This window comes from Paroedura picta, chromosome 15 (genome assembly GCF_049243985.1).
Source record: "Paroedura picta isolate Pp20150507F chromosome 15, Ppicta_v3.0, whole genome shotgun sequence".
Classification (NCBI taxonomy): Eukaryota; Metazoa; Chordata; class Lepidosauria; order Squamata; family Gekkonidae; genus Paroedura; species Paroedura picta.
Genome location: NC_135383.1, coordinates 17,415,398 through 17,433,319, shown reverse-complemented (window position 1 = coordinate 17,433,319; position 17,922 = coordinate 17,415,398). Strand labels below are relative to the sequence as shown.

Genomic DNA, 17,922 nt, shown 5'->3' with positions numbered 1-17,922 from the left:
TATATTTTGCATCCCTATTAAATGGTCAGTTCCTTGAAGAGAGTTCGTGCTTCACTAGCCCACCTAATTTAGGTTATCACAGCCATCTTGATTTCCTGGATGATGTTAACAGGCAGTTTAAGACAACACGTCAACTGTCTACTACCTAAACCATTTTACAGAAAACCCAAGGTTCAGCCACTCTTCCCCAGGGGCCCAAAGAGGATTCAACAAGACAGCCTGAAATGAATTCCTCTACACCCCTTACCTCTTGCTCACATCCATCTTTTCCTCTCTTTTCTTCTCAAGGGTGAGGGAATGCATGTATGAATAAGGGGGGAGACCCTACAGAATTTTCTTGCAGGATTTATTTTTCTGAAATTCAGTATCTGTGGGAGGGCTGTGAAGATCCTTTGCATCTGTTGTTCAGACACACCAGTACTTGCACTCGGACTAAGGCACAGTGAGACCGGTTTGATTAGCAGAAGAAGGAAGCTCACCCAGTGGGCCCTGTAGACCTGTGTCAGCTACAGATGTTTCCAGAGGATCTCAGGCCATGCTTCAACAACCTGTTGGGAGGAGGATGCTGCAGCATTAATCTCTTTTCTAGTTTGCCGCCCTTTGTTCATATGTCTGGACTCACACCCTTGGGTTGAACTCTGGTTCTAGATCTTTAATTTGCTGCTGGATTTGCTACAGCTCTCCCCATCAGCCCTTTGATCTTATCAAATTAATCCCCTATTTGTTTCTGACTTGTTTAATGCCTCCCTTTCACAATTTGGCTTGTTGCTGACAGGTTCCAGTCAGTCCTAGCTTTCATTAATCTTAGTATCTTAGTTTAAATCACTAGTGTGGACAGGCATGAATCTAAACATTTTGGTTCTGTTCAGGGTTTGGAGCAGCCCCCAAACTGAACCCCAAATGGGATAGAGTCACAATGGCCCAAACTGAACCAGCCAATTCAGTTCCTTGCAGCTAAGAGAAAGGGGGGGGGCACTAAGGGGGAAAAAAAGCAAAATCAATGGGTTTAATGGCTGATGGGAAGACCTGCTTGGAAGTGGGGGAGGGGGGGGAGCTAAACTGACTGGTAAAATGGTTGCCAACCTAACAGCTGGATGGGTAAACCAATCAACCATTTAATCCTAACAGGACCGGCCCAAGTTCATGCCAGATTTGGGCCTTTGAGCCAATTTGTGCTCCGTTCTTACAGTCCTTTACAGGTAAAATGGACACACAGAAGCCTAACAAATAGATAGCTTCCCTGTGAACTACAACAAAAAACAGACAATGTACAAATTCAAAAAATCAGTGGGAAAAGTTACCAGAAGAAAGGCTATTACTGACTTAGTTCTAGCAGGGAAACCTCACATGTAATGCTGTCTGAGGTACAAAACTAAGAGCAACTTATAATTAAAACAAACAACTTTAGAAGATGAGCACCAAAAGCACTCTGAATGTAATGATTACAGTAGAGAGAGGACAGTCTTAAAACACATCAGAAATAAGGACATTGATTTATCTCTCCACTGTTTTATACTGGTTTTACAATAAAAGTCAAAGGTGACATTTGAACCCCATTTACCAGGAAAGGAAAGACAAGCTCAAGAGATTTTCTGAAGAGCAAATTTCATGGCACGTACGTTTCAGAAAAGAGAAAGAGAACTTGCCTGTCAAAATGAGCTGTAATGTACATTACATTTTTTTTAACCACAACAATATTGTTAAATCAGTTTGATGGACTACTTGGAATGGGAAAGAAAGCTTCAGAAAGGCAACATTAAAATATTTTGTTTACTATCTAGAATGTGGAAAGATGTTTAGAAAGACACCCACACCCACACCCATCTTCCCAAATCAAAATTCTGGAATACACCAAGCCACATCCTGTGACCAAAAATGTTACATTCTGCAGAAAGAACATATTGAGCAAATAAAAAAAAATGCTAGTTTTTTATGTTACGTAATCCTGGTGCAGAGTTTGCCTGATGTTGCCATGGCATCTCCCTATTTTAATTTCTCCCAGATTTTAAGCCTCTGTGAATGAACAAGGCAGTTTTACTCCTTCCTATATAGCGCCACTATTCTCCAGACAGAAAAACAACTGGTCTGGCTCCAGGCCAGCTCCACTGAAGTATTTATCGCTCCTCCTATTCTCACGTGGTTGAACAGAGCAATGTCAACATATGGGAAGGGGAAGATTTGCAATCCGGTGGAAGAAATGGGTCCCCAGTGAAGGCTTCCTCCCACCTTTGCCCCTCAACTGAAATTTCCCAAAGTGCCCTCCATCTGCCTTCATTAGAAAATTATTTTAAGTGCTGTTGTTTGGCTTTTTTTTTAACCCCCAAAATTTAAAAAAAAACTTTTCTTGAAGATATACAGAGGATCCTAGGGCCAGTGAGCTACAAAATTAGTTGCCATGGCCTTGCTTTCTTTTACAGCAGCCTGCAAATTCCACATAAAAGCGGGTTTTGACACCAAGGACATTTTCAAAAGCGGCGTGAGAAGATGCAGTATATGAGTTTGTGTCCTGTTCAAAGTCAAAAATCACACTGGGCCTGTCCAAGCTGTTGGGCATGATTCCAAAAGCTGTTTCCTGGCTCTCAGCCATGGAGCCTAGAAGTTGACACTAAGAGTGCCAAATTCACCCATCCGCAGAAAAGTCCATTCAAAATGGACTCCATAAGGGAAAGCATCAAAAACAGCTTCCCTGGTCAGCCCCGCTCTGTAGAGGGCAGGACCAGCCTGGGAAGGCAGGCACCGCGGTGACAGAGCCTGCCAGGCCAGTCCCACACATTGCAGAGCAGGGCAAGCTGGGGAAGCTCTGGCGTTGTGATGGCAGAACTTCCCCAGCCTGGCCTGTTCTGCGGAGGATGGGACCGGCCTGGGAACCCAGGTGCTGTGGCGGCCCTGGCCAGCTTCAGGGGCAGCGCCTCACTCCTCAGCAGTCCCAGCCATCTTTAGGGGGCCAGCCTCTGCATGTTTTGCAGCCGGCACCTTGGCCACAGCCTTGGCCTCCCGACATTGTCTGGCATGCTCCCTGGGGTGGAGCTACGGATGTCATGTCTGTACCCATTCCCGTCCCAGGGGGCGTGACAGAAGATGTGTTCCACATCAAAAATGAAAGAACATGTCAGTAATGAATTAAGGGCTTGTCTGTTCGTTCATACACACACATATTACTGGACTCTTGCAATTTAAAGTGACAACTGATACAACAAAACATCAGAGTGCTTAAACTGATATTAAATTCCCCAGTGCAGTATTGGTTCTGTGGACTTAAAGCTACCAGAATAACCGGTCTTCTATAACTCCAGGTTGCTACTTTAAAGGCTTTTTGATGGTGCTTGCTCTTTATGCACACAAATTACTAAGATAAAATAAGTGTCAAGTAGACAAACATGTATGTATGAGAAAACATACCCCTAAGGAAAAAAATGAGCAAAGGATTATACCTATAAGATCTTGAATGGTTTATAGCTTTTTAAAAATCTGCAGATTCCTAGAATTAGTAAGCACTGAATATGTATATAAAAAGGTAAAGGTAAAGGTATCCCCTGTGCAAGCACCGGGTCATGTCTGACCCTTGGGGTGACGCCCTCTAGCGTTTTCATGGCAGACTCAATACGGGGTGGTTTGCCAGTGCCTTCCCCAGTCATTACCGTTTACCCCCCAGCAAGCTGGGTACTCATTTTACCGACCTCGGAAGGATGGAAGGCTGAGTCGACCTTGAGCCGGCTGCTGGGATTGAACTCCCAACCTCATGGGCAAAGCTTTCAGGCGGCTGCCTTAACACTCTGCGCCACAAGAGGCTCGAATATGTATATAGTAAGCACTATAATTAGCAAGTGGTCATTTTTAATACAAGCATAACTGTTTTGAGCCAGCAGCCAGGGAAAGCAGTAAAAACCACAGAAAATGTCACATAAGAAAGAGATTTGACTAGATCCAAATACATGCTCATGGGACCTAGATACAGAGTACTCCTTTAAAAACATTGATATACACACTGAAAGAGACTGCAGCTACAAGTTAACAGAATACTTGTGTTCTTTCCTTGCCTGTCTCCATGACCATGTGGATTTTGAAATATTCGTTCCTTATAACGTAAGACTAAGATAACTTTTTGTGCAGTTTATATAAAAATGTGTCACTGACGTATCAAACTTCTATTTTACTGTTATTGTTTTTTACATTTGTCAATGTATAAGTGTATGGCTTATGGACTTTTAAACCTTAATAAAACTGAACAATCACATCCCTTTACAGGAAAGTGACCAGTTCTTTAACACTTGATAACAGTTAACTGATGGGCAGATCTGATAAAAATTAAACACCATTAATGTATGTTTTGTTAAAGCATGATTCCACAGATCATACAAACCAATGCCATCTTTTGATGTTGCTTCTTAGCACTGGCAAACCCATTAGTTACCACGGCTAGTAGCCACTGAGGGGGCCTTTCCTCCAAAATTCATCTAACCTTTAAAGTCATCTATTTCCATGACCATCATTATATTTACTATCAATGAATTACACAATTAAATTACTTCCTTTTGTCTATTTTGAATCTACTGTCTTTCAAGTACATTGTGCCTTTCTCAACCTTCTGACTACGGAATAACCCCTGAAATATTCTTCAGTGACAATCCAGGAAGTGATGTCAACTGGCCATGCCTGCCAGCCATGCCCCCTTCATCAGTGAAGACAGATGCAAAGAATTCATTCATTTGCCGGGCCATCTCCCCATCTTCCTTAAGCAATCCTTCCAATCATTTGTGATCCAATAGGCAAGCCACTTTACTGGTCTGCTCCTAATATGTTTGAAGAAATGACCCTCAAATTCTTTCTCTTTCTGCTTGCTTTATGTCTAAGTATATGTCTTTTGTCAGCATTTGTATCAAATGTCAAATTATAAATAAAAAACAAATTATATATAAATTGTTGAGGTTAAACTAGACTTTAAAGTGATCCAGTAACATGAATAGGGGCCTCCCCTGGATAACCACCCACAGAGAATTACTACTGACAGTTTACATCCAAAGGTATTGCATGGCTGCACTGAGATGTATGAAGCTTTTTAATATCCTAATATATGTTTAATGTTTTAACATGTTTATTAATGTTGAGAGAGAGAGAGAGAGAGAGAGAGAGAGAGAGAGAGAGAGAGAGAAAGACAGAGAGACAGAGACAGAGACAGAGACAGAGAGAGGGGGGGATGGCTGGCTGGCTGCTGATGCACGTTGCCCTGAGCAGCTAGGGAGGGGTGTATATAAATTAATGAAATAAATACATTATAATAACAAATTTAACTGAACCTGAGTAACTTTGAAGGCTAACCTTTCTTGCAAACCACCACAAAAATTCCCATATTTAACTAGGATCTTACTTTGTCAAAACATTCCTCTTATTTGTTTACTGAATAGAATAATGAAATAATGAAGTTTCCTGTCAAAAGATCTCTTTCCCTCAACACCACATCTTTCCAATGCTTCCCTCTCAAATTTGCTCAAGTGGGTGGGTACATCACGTACATCTTTGTGTTACAGTGCTTGTAAAACCACACTGAAGTCTGCCTTACTGCTCTGACAAATTCTACCTTCTAAACAGTGTCACCTGTCCTTCAGACCCCCACACAGTGACACATCACTTTTATTTGTTTACTGAATAGAATTATAAAGTAATAAAGTCACCTGTCAGTCACTTTTCTTTATTTTGCCAGAGACGAAACATTTCAGCTTCAGTCTTTGCGTTTCAGACCTGTCAACAGCCAGCTGCTCCATCAAGGCAGAGAATCTTTATAAATGTGAATGTAGTGGATTCTCTTTCTAACACAAAATGTATCCGGATACTAGTCCGGCATTTATCTACCGGAAACACTATTTTCATGCAGGAGCGCCTCCTGTTTATACATAAATAAAAGACACCCCTGACACCAGGTAGCAGGGGAGGCAACAGCCTGGCACGCTGCTGCTGTGCAGTACCTGCATTCAGACCCAGCTAAGAACCCCCATCCACGGGAGGGTATTGAACTGCACTGTCATTTGTACTGACCACAGCGAGCCACTCCTAAGGCTATTTTTTGACCGGACAGTCAGATAGAATATAGGAAGTACAACTGGAATCTAATGCTCCTGCAAGGTCATGATTATTTCTATATACAACAAATGAATAAGCACCCCAATGTCAGCGTGCATGTTTCAAACAAAAAAAAAATCTACAGCGCCAAGTGCTTGCAGACCTGCTTTCAGTCCACTAATTCTTTTTACTATTTGTTCTGCACAACGCTACAGAAGTTTGATGCTGAAGGTCACAAGTGAGCTCTCCGATCTGAGACCTGTGATCTTTTGTGGGCAGGTCCAGCCAAGTATGCACAGGAAATAGAACCGGGAAGTCAGAACACAAAAGGTCCCATCCAGCGGTTTTCAAGTATCCTGCCTGGAGGGATCCTTTTCATATGGACTCATGTCCTGCAGGGGATTCTTAGGAGCACAGTTTCTACAGGATGTTGACTAGGCATGCCAGGCCTGAATACAGATTGTGCCCAAATACACCCAGTGCATTCCTGCAGATGCAAGAAGCAGGATATCAGCAGTCGTACAAGAAAAGTGTAGAAGTGGCCCATCTTCCCACAATGTAACTCCTGAAGAATGCTTAACATAATGCAGGGCTCCCGAGAATGGATGACTACAGCCCTACTGTACCCAAAGAAACTGGATAGTACACTGGAGCATATGTACCAGTATAATGCATTTTAAGAAGGAATGGGAGTGGCCTTTAGGTCATGCTCTGAAAAACCACAACTATGTTTGCAATGATCTGATTATTCTTTCCCTAAGACCAGGAAATAACTGACCTGACAAAATGCCACCTCAACTCAGGCCCTTGTATCATAGAGGCCATTGGTAAACAGGCAGGAGTCACCATACGCAACATTCAGTGCATCTGGACTGCATGGAGCCCAACATCACTCACAAAGAATGGTCCAACAGTCAACAGCTTCTTGGGTCATGCTGATTGGCTGTAGCTACTCACTTAGAACAGCTGTTCTGCTGATGTAAATAGCGGAAGAGGAGTTCCAAGGCAGCCCACCCAGAGCTGTAATATTTCAGGAAATTTTGACACTATGTGAGGGGAAAAACTATTTTTCCTGGTTTAGGGAGAGCATATTGAACGTGTTTGGAAAAACTGACATATATGCCAGCCTTTCTCAACTTTTTTTACCATCGAGAAACCCCTGAAACCTGCTTCAGGCTTTGAGAAACCCCAGAAGTGGTGTGACTGTGCAGAATATGTTTGGGAACCACAGCTCACCTAGGGCCCCTCCCTTTCTTACCCCTCCAGGCCCATCACTGGCCATTTTGGGAGAGAGGGAGCAGGTCGACATGACCATATATGGTCAAATCAACTGAAATGTTTAAGAAAAGTTTTAAAATACATTAAAAATTTAAGTCCCACCCGTTCAGGATACCCCTCCAGGGCTGTCTAGAAACCCTAGTTGCGAAAGCTTGATATGTGCCATGCTAGCTTTCTCATCAACTCTGAATTTTACTGCTTCAACAATATAAATGTACTATCTCCAGTTTAGCACATGCAATTGTACTAAATATTTGTAGAATTTATGCATGAGTTTGTTCTCTATAAGCAAAATTATGAATACGTCCCATTATCAGAGAAAAAATCAGAAAAGTACAAATTACTGCAACCTGTACTACATTAGCACATGAAAGTTCAGATTAGAAAACCAATTTCATAGTGAAGAAAAGAGGGCATGATTTGGACAGTAAGTGTTTCATTCACTAACAGGACTAGCAACATTTAGATATCAAGTCAAACTTGGTAAAATTTAAAATAATGACATAAAATAATGACATCATCATACACTATAGTATATTTTTGGTGACAAGTTAAGTTTCTGCTTGACGTCCCATCGCCAAAATAAATGAACAAATATTTAAAAATCCCTCCTAGCTTTTGACCAACCTTTGGAAATATACTAATTATCAGAAGGGGGTGGGCTTTTAATGTTAAAATGTTTTAATTCATAATTGACATGTTTGCTGTCAGTTGCCCTGAGCTGACCATGGAAGGGCGGGGTACAAATAAAAACATATTATTATTAAACATCCTTGAAAACATGGTATGTCTTAAGTAAACACAGAGTTCTTATTACATAAAACTGTTTTCCCTATTACATGCTTTAAGTAAAACCTTTAAAAGCATTCCAGTCATTGCAAAATAGGAAATGTTTCTCAGGAGTTTTAGAGTTTCCCCAAATGTACAGTTTTCCTGCTGAAAAAAAATGAAAAAAGTTCTTGAAAAATACATGTCATCCCTCCTCACCGTGAATCTGCAGTGCTGTTGTTTTCTGAACCTTCAGATCTCCAAGTCCACCCAAGACTAAAAAGTTAAGAATCTGAATATAACAAAACAATCTGAGTAGAAGTTCAGTTATCCTGGCCTCTGGACAGAATCGTTCTACTTCGTTGCCACCCAATTCAACAAACAGGAACAACAAGCTTCGGTGGGCCATGGCACCACACACAAAACAGGCCAAGAGTCAAGAGCTAGAACCATATTCCTCTACCAGAGGTATTTGCCTCATGCTAGAATCCAGCTTAAAGGTAAAGGTATGCCCTGTGCAAGCACGGAGTCATGTCTGACCCCTGGAGTGACGCCCTCCAGCGTTTTCATGGCAGACTCAATATGGGGTGGTTTGCCAGTACCTTCCCCAGTCATTACTGTTTTACCCCCCAGCAAGCTGGGTACTCATTTTACCGACCTCAGAAGGATTGAAGGCTGAGTCAACCTTGAACCGGCTGCTGGGATTGAACTCCCAGCCTCATGGACAGACAGCTTCAGACAGCATCTCTACTGCTTACTACTCTGCAGCACAAGAGGCTCTTAGAATCCAGCTTACCACATCTTTATTCTGCCCTTCCTCCAAAGAGTTCAGGATGGCTCTACATACTTCTTATCCTCACAGACACTCTGTGAAATAGGCTTGGCTGAGAAGGAGGAACTAGCCCAAAGTCCCCTGCACACAAATCTCCTTGTTCCTGATCTGTCCCCCTGCACCACGCTGGCTCTCTTGACAGCTACATGCAGCCCTAAAGGGGCATTTCTCATTCCTAAAAACTGGAAGCTTAGAGCTTGTTAACCCTTTATGCAAAGAACAAGTGTCACAGCTAGCAAGAAAAAATATTCGCTTCTAGGCAGTCACAGCTCCTTGCAGACAGCATGTGGGGATGCAAGGACTGCTGCTCAGTGCTTTCTCACAACCCTCCACTTTCACATGTACAGCATTTGATGCCTGCAGAGAAAGTAGGGTCGCCAGCACCAGGTCTGGCAATTCCTAAGGATTTGGGGGCCAGGGCCTGGATAAGGACCTCAAAGGGTATAATGCCATAGAGTCTACCCTCCAAAGCAGCCATTTCAACCGGAGGACTGATCTCTATGGAAATAAGCTGCAATTCCAGGAGATCTCCAGGCCCACCTGGAGGCTGGCAACCTTACTAGACAGGCTTCAAAGTACCAAGCAGTTCACATGTTTTAAGTCTCCCAACCACTGTCTTCAAAATAGCTGTTAGATTCACAGCCAGCAGCATTTCAGAGACCAACAACACATCCAGGGTGCAAGATGTTGAAGGTCAAGGCACCCTTTTGTCAGGCTTGAATCTGAAACTTTCGCTGATCTCTAAGGTGCTGCTGGACTCAAATGTTAACTGTTCTACTGCAGACCAACACGGCTACCTTCTGAAACAATCTCCAGTAAGCAGTGATACACAACGTTTCATTTCTGAACACTGGCATCCTTGTACAGTGTGCGGCCATCGGGTTGGAATCACCTCGCCCCTGGGCCTCCCAGAATGGGAGGTACAAGGAATGATGGCAGCGGTCAAGTCCAGCGAAGCAGACTGTTGAGGCAGAAGCAGGAAATACAAGGCCATGAGGTGGACAGTGGAACCAAGCACAGTGAGTCAACAGTGAGGCTGACAAGAGTCAGAACCCACCGAGCAGCTCCAAACTACAATGAGGAAGGCATACAGCACATAAGCATAGTAGGGGCTGTTAGAAGCACATACTTTTGTTTTGAAGACAGCTTTTGTGGAAATGAACATTCTTGAGAGACAATATTTATGAGGACAGAACGAGGACAGGGAAGGTTATATCCAGCTATCCAATCCCACTATTCCTCAAGCTAGGATGTCAGTCAGTGGGGAAGTCATGTCCTCTGCAGTCATATGTATTTCCCTATACCAGAGGTGGCCAAACTGTGGCTCTCCAGATGTCCATGCACTATAATTCGCACGAGGCATGTGCTGGCAGGGGCTCATGGGAACTGTGGTCCATGGGCATCTGGGAGAGCCACAGTTTGGCCACCCCTGCCCTAGCAAGGCTCTTTGGAACAGAACCCACAGACCCAGAAACAAAAGGGAGCAGAGGAAATGATACATCTAAATAGAAAGCTTTCATGGAAACCTGACATAACATGTCATGTGGAATGGGGATGTCTGTTGAATTACTGTAAAACCCATTATTCAAAATGAGAGCTCATTTCTGAAACATTTACCCCCCAAAATGTATTATCTTCTCCTGCTGGAAGCCTTTCCTGATAACATCCCATCACCAAGATTATTAATATGTATATTAACTAGTTTTCTTCCAGAAAAGCACCTAAGCAGTGATAAAAAAATTACAAAAGAAAAAAAAGACACCCACACAATATACAACACAGAAACGCAAAGCAAGCAGAAGTACTACAAAATGCTAAGCTTTGGGATAATATTTCCAGAGAGGTAGATGTCTACTGCAGGAAAAAAGGTCATGTGGCAGTTTAAAAACTAACAAGATTTCATCCCATTTTTTGTAGATAAGAGCTCATTTCATCAGCTGCATGCAGTGAGTCCACAGTTATATTTATCTTCTTCATGACCTTGTATATCTATCCAGAGAGGACTCAATAATGCAACTGACAGAGAGATCTAGTCCACAAAAGTTTTATGCTAGAATAGAAAATGTTGTTAAAGGAGCCAAAGTCTCATGATTATTTTAACTCTCTGTTTCACATGCCTTGCTTTTGTTAGAAATTTCATCAGAGTAATTAGGAGGGCCTTCCATCTACTCCAGGGGTGGGCAAACTGCATTTGCTGGCAGGGGCTCATGGGAATTGTAGTCCATGGACATCTGGAGGACCGCAGGTTGACTACCTCTGCTCTAGAGCTCACAGTGGTAGATGCTTGAAGTCAACTCCTAAATTAGGGGCAAAAGAGGTTTGCTAACAGTGGGGTAAAAAGGCCATGAAATGCCATAGAAAACTAGGAAACTCTCACCTCTGGCTGGAGAAACCGGTAGGAAGGTAGGCACTGTTTATCCACTTTGAATAGTCAGAGACCCAAACTACACATTACATTTTACGTGCGATCTCCATGGGGACTTGCAGCCACATGACAGCTGGGAGTTTCTCATGGCAACTCTATTTAGAAATGGCAGTGGAGCCCTATTCAGATCAGGACTGCAGCTTGGGAGGAGCGGGAAGATATTGTCTTCCCCATCACCACATTGTTTTGGGGAGCATTTTCCCCATTAGGGACTGCACATGCACTGAATGCCTGCAAAGCTCACGCCTTGAATGAATCTTTGTTGGTCTTAAAGGTGCCACTGGACTCTGATTTAGGAAAAACATGTAAGGCAAACTATGTAATGAGCTCTTTTTATAAGGGGCTAAAGTATAGAGCCTTGACTCTGCAGGATACGGCATCTAATACAGTCGCATCATTTCTGTTTCTGTTTAAAAATTAGGGATATCAATGGCAAGCAGTCAAATTATAAGGACTTTCGACACCCAAACACTAGCCTAAACACTAGCCTAAAAAAAAGTAATATTCCAGATGCCCCACACACTCTCTCAGCCCTGTGGACAAATGAAGTGAAATACCTCACTCTGCACACCATGTCTTACTACAACAAAAATGTCTTCACAACATGATAGTTCTAAAACCAGGAGTTTTCAGTAGAAGACCACAGGCAGATTTCAAAATCTGCAAATCCCACAACTTAAGGACAGAGGGGAAGGAGGGGGAGTTTGATGTGAGGTTAAGGTTTGGTTTCATGAAAATATCTTCAAGCATATAAATGGATAGCAAGTACCCATGGATATTTCACATATAAAGGTACTTGTCACTGGTTCACATTAAGCATTCAAAGATGAAGATTTTTATATCCCAGTTATCTCCACAGTACAGATCCAAAACAGTTTACCATACTGTTCTCCCCTCCTCTAGTTTATCTTCCCAATTACCACTCAGTGAGGCAAGGTTAGGCTGAGGGTATGTGACTGGCCCAAGGTCATCCAGCATGCTTCCTCAGCAGAGTTAATTTTTATATACATTTGAATTTGTTAAACATTTACCGAGTGATATGACCATATTTGGTCATGCCAACTTGACCCCCTCCCAAAATGGCCAGTGATGAGTTTGGAGGGGGTGGGAAGGGAAGGGACCCCAGGTGCGCATATACACAACTATGTTTCCCAACCATATTCTGCATGACTGCACCACTTCTGAGGTTTCTCGAAGCCTGAAGAATGTTTCAGGGGTTTCTCAACGGGAAAAAAGTTGAGGAAGGCCCCTCTAACCACTACACCAAGGAGGCTTTCTAGTTTACTTTTATATAGCACCACATCCTTTGATCTCTTCATGTTTCCCCACTAAAGCAATGTGTATTAGGAAAGAAAATCACAACCTTTTCATAACCTATTTATTTCCTGAATGCTACAGTACCCAACCTGTGGTTCATTTTACTGTTAAAAAGCAGCCCCCCCCCCTCCGTCAAATCTGCCAATGTATTGCAAGTCTTGAATCGTAAGAAAATTGTAGCAAGGAGGACCTTGTTTTTGTTTAAATATTACAAAGTTTACAGCATAACACTATGCCTGCCCTGCCTGAGGAATCTCAACGACCAGGAAGCCTTCCCTTCAACTTTCAGATAAACCATTTCATACAAAAGGAGCAGCCATTTAAAATAAATCACTCGTACTACCTTATAGGAGAGATTCAAATGAGTAGCCGTGTTGGTCTGAAGTAGCACAATAAAATCAGAGTCCAGTAGCACCTTTAAGGCCAACAAAGATTTATTCAAGGCATGAGCTAAGGTGCTTGCACTCGAAAGCTCACGCCTTGAATAAATCTTTGTTGGTCTTAAAGGTGCTACTGGACTCTGATTTTATTGTACCTTATAGGAGGAAATAGCAGGTAGGTGTTAGAAGCAGAGCTCTCTCCTCTCAGGCCCTGGTTCCGGCAGAATGCTCTTCCAAATGAGATCGGGGCCCTGGTTCCGCAGATCTGTTCCTTCAGGTCTATGGCTGAGGCCTAAAAACATTGCTGAATTGAGCCGGCCTCCCTGTCAAAGCCCCAATTATACACCACAAGAGGCCGGTAAGACTCCTCTGCCCCCGCTCACCCTCCCTTCCATTGTACTTATCAGAATAGGCAATTAATGATTCAACTGTTTTTAGATGTTTTAGACTTTTAACTATTTAATGTGTATTGTATTTATATTTATGTATGTTTTATTTTTGCATGTTTTACTGTGATGTGTCCCACCCTGAGACTGAAGAGGAAGGGCGGGAAATCAGTACAAAAATTAGTAATAACAATAATACTGGGAGCTGTGGATCCTGTCCAGGTTTGGAAACAAGCTAGCAACCAGTGCAGAGGTTGTAAAATAGGCACAACACATTTTTAGAAGCCGGTCCTGACAAGTAAGTGGTTTGATGCATTTTATACCAGTTCCCGAACTGACTTCAAGGGCGATCCCACCCAAAACAGCTCACAATTGTCTTGCCTTAATGTTACAGTCTCGTGAATCCATCGGGCCAGATGTGCAGGGCCCAGCTTCCAAACTAGATGTAACTGATAAAAACACTCCTTTCTACCCATTCCTCCTATACACTTCCTTAAGTCTCCAGAAAATGCTGTTTTCCGTTCTTGGCCATTGCCTTTCTGCTGTGATTGTGGTCGCCTATCACTGATGGGATAATATCGTTGGACTCAGTTAAGAGCATGGAGGTGATTTTTTGAGGCTTAATGGAGTGTGTAGCTAGGTCTCATGTTACCTCCTATCTTCAGATTTATGGACAATCTCCCACAAAGTCTTAAACAAATATTTTAAAATATGGGAGGTAACATACAAACGTGAGACGCTCCACAGGAATGGTCCCAGTATGGCTTTCTGAATCCTAGTCTACCAAACATTTTTAACTATGGACAGATAAAGATGAGTTAAACCATTTCAGTGCTTTGCTCCTCATTCCAACTGCAAGCATTTCAGTAGAATCAAATGGGCAAGCACACCCATGGCTACCAGCAGATTTAAAAAAATAACAAAGAGGAACACATGAACAGTTAAATACATATTGATAACATTATTAACATAGAAACTAACTTCAAGCATCAGGATAATTCTCCAGTAGTGTAAGAATTTGCAAGAAAATATTAATTTTGGATTATGGGATTAAATAAATATACTGCTTCATTCAGCAGAGAGAGAGAGAGAGGGAGAGAGAGAGAGAGCTGGCAAAAAGCATCCTATAACCTTGTAGACTTCTGTGTCCCTAGTTCCAGGGCCCACATTTAGAACCCAAGCACAAGACATCACTGTCACATGAGAGGAAAAGGGGTAGCCGGTGGTATGACCTCAACAGTTCAAGGCTAGGACAGTTCACAGCAAACCAAGAAGGCTGGTTATAGGAAACAGTAGCAGAGCACCAGCAGGTATATCTTAATGAGAAATAACCCAAAGAGAAATTCTCTATCACAAAATGACTCTGCCTCTCCTGCTGCTGATTCTCTCAGCTTGCATGAAAAGAGATGCAGAAGGGATGGGTCCCTTCCTCTCTACACAAGCAAACTAGCAGCCAATCCTTCTATAGAACAGCAAAAGGGGAGGCAGCCTTACAAGGATTTCAAGATTTAGCCAGCATGGTTAATGTGCTGTATTAAGATATGAAAAGTCTGGGTTCAAATCCATACTCTTGCTATGAGTCTTGCTAGGTAATCCTAGGCCAGTCATATACCCTGAGAATAACCTTCTTTACAGGATTGTTGTGAAGATAACATGGAAGGTGAGAATAAAGTGGCAAGGGAGTGAAGGACGATCAAGCACACTCCTAAAAATGCCACAAAATAAAACTAAGACTCAGGCTTAATACCAGGCACTGAAATAACCTCTTTAAGTCTTGAAGTTTAATCATGGGATTTATCACTTATATTAAAGTAACTACATGACACACACTGACTTTAAATTCACACAGTTCCTTGTACCATACTCTCTACTGAAAAGTCAATGCACATATATGTCCGTTTACTCATCAAGGAAATTTTCAGCTCGTTTTCCAAACAGAAGTGAATTTTAAAAAATCAATAAAATGAAATAACATAAAGGAACGAAACCACAGAAGTCCTGACATTCAGATCTCAAGGAACACTCTGATTTTGTGTATTAAAATTATATATATATCATATTTTGTCATCAGACACCACTGAAGGCAATGAAGCAAGACTTCCTCAGTGTGTTGGCCATCAACACAGATACAGGGAAATATGATTTTGTGCCCAAGTGAATCTCTCCCATTTTCAACAGCACACTAGACGTGAAGAGTTAAATAATACACAGTCATCAAGAAACAACATGCAAGCTCTTGGAGGGGGGGGCGGGAATGCCAAAATATAAACAAAAACACTCAGCAGCGGGGGAGGGAGGTTGTTTTTGTTTTGCAGCTTCTTCAGAATATGAACAGGCCAAATCAACGACAGGCAAGGGAAGCCTTGCATGCATTACTTTTCTATGCACCCCCCAACCCAAATCTCAAGCCTCTGGAAAAAAGGAGTCAGGGTGCCCGTGCTATCTATTAAGAGTCAGAGGAAAATTAGTAAGCTTTCACAAGGAAGCCATTACACTTCCTACTACCCCCCCCCCCTTCAAGTGTAACACACACACACACAGAGTGCTGTGTACAAGGAAGGAGCCCGGACTTCTGCAGTACTGCAGAGAGCAAGGAGGAGGGGGCCGTTGGGAAATGTTTGTGCTCCCTACTGCTTTTTTTTTTTTTAAGGGAACTGTTGTTTGCAACAACACCCTGCCCCTGCTAAAACAGGACGTGGGATCTCCAATCCCAAATGATGTCCATCGAGCCATGGCATCCAGAAAAGGTACTTTCTGCAGGGCCGTCCCACAGGCTTCCCCCCCCCCCATTGCAGCAGGTCATGCAAACCCACTTCCCCATCTTCTGGGGCAAGATCCCCAAGGCATCACTGGAGCTATGGTGCCTATAACCCTTGTCAAGCAACCCATCCAAGGACCTGCAAGAGGGGCCCCCACAGCTTTTTCTTTCATGGGCGTCACTCTACTCCCCCCCCTCCCGTTCCCTTTCCCTTTCCCTTTCCACCCATCCCGTGGACTTGGGAGGAGGCCCCAAGCAGCTCCCTTTCACGAACAGTGACTAAGGCACGCATTAAACAACAATAATAAAGCCCAGCCGGAGAGCCAAAACAACCCGTATTGCACCTATTTTTTTTTTGTAGACGTCTGAGCCAGCAGGATCTGACCTCCAGGCACAGGCACCAGCTATGGGGCCACCCACCCGCCCATTTAGGGGAAGGGAGAAAGGGGGTGCAGCCCCTCCCCTCTTCGCTCTCGCCTCCTTTCCTCCTCCTCCTCTCCCCCCCCCCCCTGGTGTGATGTAGCGGTCAGGATAAAGGCCGGGCCCACCGGATCCTACCTAGCAGGGCTCTTGTGAGGAAGAGCAGAAGGGGGGCGCCCCCCACCCCGAGGGCAGGGCAAACCCACCGGGGGTCGATGCCGCCTTTCACCCACCGGGCAGGGCGAGGCGAAGATGTGACCCTCTCGGGCGGCCAGGCTCCAGCCCCCTCCCCGGGTCGGGCCTGCCGCCCCCCACCCGAGTAAGGAACCCTTCCCCCCCCACCGTCGACCCCCGAGGCCTCCCCACCCGCCCCGCCCGGCGCGGCCCCTCCACTCACGCTCCTGGTGCTCGGCGCTGTCGTCGCGGATCAAGGCCGCCGCCCGCCCGCCCCTCTCCCTCCTCCCTCCGCCGCCAAGGCCCCAGGCCCGGCCCGCTGGCGAGATCCCGGTCCGGCCGGGAGGGGCCGGGCGGCGGCGGCGGCGGGGTCCGGCGGGCGGGCGGGCGGAGGCGTCCGGCGCCGGGCGGGGTCGTGGTCGCGGCGTCCCTTCGCGCTCCTCGCTGGCCCTCCTGTGCCCGTCGCTCGGCTCCGCTCGCCCGCTTCCCTCAGTCGCCGCTCCGGGCCCGGCAGCTCCGCCTGCGCCTCCCCCTCAGCCGCCACCGCCTTCGCTGGCCCGTCCTCCTCGGCCTCGGCAGCCCACCGGGCCTCTCGCGAGACTTGCGCGACGCCGACGCGGCTCCTGCTGCTGCTGGGCTGGGGCTCGCCTCTCCTCGCCGCCCCACCAAGGCCGGCCCGGCCGAGAGGGCGGCAACCTGAGGCGGCGGCGGCGGCAACCGGCCTCGCTCGCGCCGGGGCGGGGGGAGGGCAGTGGCGGGAAAAGGGGGTCGCGCGTGGGGGGCGGCCTGGCCCCCGGGCTCCAGCCCGCGTAGGAACCGGCTGTGTGTCGGGGGGGGGGGGCCGCGAGTGAGGATCGCACCTGGGGGCCAGGTGCGCTGAAAAGGAGGTTTTTAAAAATATCCCGCTTTTCATCACCCGAAGGAGTCTGGGAGCGGCTGGCCGTCGCCTTCCCTCCCTCTCCCCACAATAGACACCCTGTGAGGTAGGTGGGGCTGAGAGAGAGCTCTGAGGGAACAGTAACTTGGGCAAGGTCAGTCCGCAGGTCTGATGTGTCTCAAAGCAGCTTGGGATTGCTCGTTCTTCCTCTGCCCTCAACAGACCCCCTGTGGGGCGGGTGGGCTGGGAGAGC

The 17,922-nt window shown here is 45.1% G+C and overlaps 1 protein-coding gene across 1 annotated transcript in view; it reads right to left on the bottom strand.

The window, feature by feature from the left end:
* TAOK1 (TAO kinase 1) overlaps window positions 1–17,355 on the bottom strand; it is a 62,005-nt gene extending 44,650 nt beyond the window's left edge. The window contains exon 1 of the mRNA XM_077312672.1: window positions 17,016–17,355. The gene's annotated coding sequence lies outside the window, so the exon portion shown is untranslated. The remainder of the gene's footprint in view (window positions 1–17,015) is intronic.
* Between the last annotated feature and the right edge of the window lie 567 nt (window positions 17,356–17,922).